We start from the raw sequence: 3,375 nt of genomic DNA, 5'->3' as shown, positions 1-3,375 counted from the left end.
GTCGCTCCTACCAGGTGGCGTGGCGAGAATCTGTCTCCGCACCACGTGCTCTCACCACTGGTGTCCCCCAGGGCTCAGTTCTAGGCCCTCTCCTATTCTCACTATACACCAAGTCACTTGGCTCTGTCATATCCTCACATGGTCTCGCCTATCATTGCTACGCAGACGACACACAATTAATCTTCTCCTTTCCCCCTTCTGATAACCAGGTGGCGAATCGCATCTCTGCATGTCTGGCAGACATATCAGTGTGGATGACGGATCACCACCTCAAGCTGAACCTCAGCAAGACGGAGCTGCTCTTCCTCCCGGGGAAGGACTGCCCTTTCCATGATCTCGCCATCACGGTGGACAACTCCATTGTGTCCTCCTCCCAGAGTGCTAAGAGCCTCGGCGTGACCCTGGACAACACCCTGTCGTTCTCCGCTAACATCAAGGCGGTGACCCGATCCTGTAGGTTCATGCTATACAACTTTCGCAGAGTACGACCCTGCCTTACACAGGAAGCGGCGCAGGTCCTAATCCAGGCACTTGTCATCTCCCGTCTGGATTACTGCAACTCCCTGTTGGCGGGGCTCCCTGCCTGTGCCGTTAAACCCCTACAACTCATCCAGGACGCCGCAGCCCGTCTGGTGTTCAACCTTCCCAGGTTCTCTCACGTCACCCCGCTCCTCTGCACACTCCACTGGCTTCCAGTTGAAGCTCGCATCTGCTACAAGACCATGGTGCTTGCCTACGGAGCTGTGAGGGGAACGGCCCCTCTGATCAGGCCCTACACCCAAACAAGGGCACTGCGTTCATCCACCTCTGGCCTGCTGGCCCCCCTACCTCTGCGGAAGCACAGTTCCCGCTCAGCCCAGCTGCTCTGGCACCCCAATGGTGGAACAAGCTCCCTCACGACGCCAGGACAGCGGAGTCAATCACCACCTTCCGTAGACACCTGAAACCCCACCTCTTTAAGGAATATCTGGGATAGGATATAGTAATCCTTCTAACCCCCCCCCCCCCCCAAAAAAAAAGATATAGATGTACTATTGTAAAGTGGTTGTTCCACTGGATATCATAAGGTTGAATGCACCAATTTGTAAGTCGCTCTGGATAAGAGCGTCTGCTAAATGACGTAAATGTAAATGTAAATGTAAAGGCCTATTCCTAGCTCTGATATGGCTAGCCTCCATTAGATCTAATCTTCTCAAATCTACGAATGAATGTAGCTCTTCAGTATTCATGAGCTAGTGTGCATCATGCAGTATTGTCCCTTTTCAGTATGGGCTGAGTGATCCAGTTATCAGTGAAATTCATATTGTGTTCAATCGTACCCCCAATGACCCACAGTTTGGATAACCTAGAATCTGGAGCCGTATGCCCCAAGCATTTCAGAGTAGGAGTGCTGATCTAGGATCATAATGAATAAGATTATATGGGCAGGAGAGAACAGATCCTAGTTCAGCACTCTTACTCTGAGACACTTTATAAATACGAGCCCTGTCCTTAAAGAGTGAGGTCGTAGACATGATGATGATGATGACCGTGGTGACCAATAGAACATACAAGTGTCCTCTGCTGTTGAGTTTGACTCACTTCCACCACTAATTGCTGCCCAGGGGAATACAGTAATTGCACTGACAAGCTGTGTGAGGGAACTAAGAGAGCGAATCAATCCGGATGAACATTGAAAAAAAAAAAATCTGACTTTCAAACACACAGACTCATTGAAAACCCCCACAACATTCAACAGCCCTTAAAGGACTAAACACAACCACATATCTATTTACAAAAAATTGGTTTTACATTCAAAATGACATCAAATGAATTTACAAATGACTGACATTGCATTCTATTTCAGCTAAAGAATTGTATTTCTGGAACAGTATGTTTCTACATTGAAAAACATTCATTAACTAATTGTTGTATTTGGATGCTGTTAATCTTTCCATGGTGAAATACACAACATAACTAAGATAATGTTAACTGTTTTGGACTAAGCTATCCATCAAACTCTTAATTTACAGTTCCCTGCTGCTGAAGTGCTAAGTTTGGTTTCTGGATACCTGTGGGAACACAGAGAGAAGTGGTGTGGAGCTGTGTCAAGTTGAGAAACTAGTGCTGTCTTCTGTGGCTGTGTTGCCATGGAAAACCAGTAGAATGTCTCTTTAATACCTTATCAGTCAGCAGCTGGTGACAGGACACATTCAGAGGGGGAGAGAGATTCCTTCAGTGCCTCTGTGTGGCTGGGCTGAGCTCAGATGTGTGTGGGAGTGAGCGTGGGTGAGCTGTCAGTGAGTCTTATGCTTCCTCCTTCCATATCTCAACCCTGCACTTTTCTCATATGGAGAGAAAAGGCAACAGAAAGAGCACCTAAGCCAATGAAACAACACTGACTATGACTGTAATGTTTTCGACTAAAGGAGTATCCATACAGATTCACTGTAAAGGACATCGCTGAGATTGGACATCATTGACATTGTTATGAAGAGCACTATAAAAATCTCATAATTTATTATTATTAATTATTACTATTATTTGTAAAGTGATAAGATATTTGACATCAGTGATGCACCTGTTAAGATGTGAGAAACAATGAAAATGTTTTTCAGAGAAAAATCATATGTATTATATTCAAAGCTGCAACATGAATGGAAACTGGGGAAATATTAGATTCTGTTCAAACATCACTTATCAAACCAGTATGTGCAACCGAACAAAACAAATGAATCAAGTCTACTACTGGTCATGTGATGTGAGTTATTCCTGAAGTTCCCCTACAGAGGCAGCTTTTCACGGAAGATCAGTCACCATTTGTTTCAACTTCATAGTGGTGGGAAGACTTTTCAATTAACAGCTGTGCTTATGCTGCATTACAGTTGAGTGAAAAAAAACTGGTTGAGTGGAAAAAAACTGTTCTGTCTTGAGATTGCATTCCCTACATTACTTTTGGAATCCATTTCTCTCTTTAAGGGGAAATTCAGATTACAGTTTTTAGACTACTTTCAGGGTGAGGAATCATCTAACATCAAGTTGTAAAATCCTGAACTTTCCCTTTAAAAATAGGGTTGATGCATTCTATGAAACACCATTCAATATTTGGTGATAGATCATGTTCTGTAGTCAGTGTGATCATGTTTGTAATCATATTGATAGAGCTTGAAGACGCTGCTGTTATTATTGATTCATTCCATAATCCTAGTTCAATAACCTTGGATACAGTACTTTGCAGGTTAAGTGTTAATCACTGCTTCTACATATAAATTACTAATCTTTTTGAAACACTCATCACCATATCCATTATCCATGAGTGGGAAAGGGTCAGGTTCAAGACTATTACTCATGAATTACATATGGTGCTCTGAACAGCTGAAAATGATTTCCTACACA

The sequence above is a fragment of the Salmo salar genome, chromosome 09 (assembly GCF_965601325.2).
Source record: "Salmo salar chromosome 09, fSalSal1, whole genome shotgun sequence".
Classification (NCBI taxonomy): domain Eukaryota; kingdom Metazoa; phylum Chordata; class Actinopteri; order Salmoniformes; family Salmonidae; genus Salmo; species Salmo salar.
The sequence above is the reverse complement of the archived record's forward strand: the minus strand, read 5'-3'. Positions refer to the sequence as shown.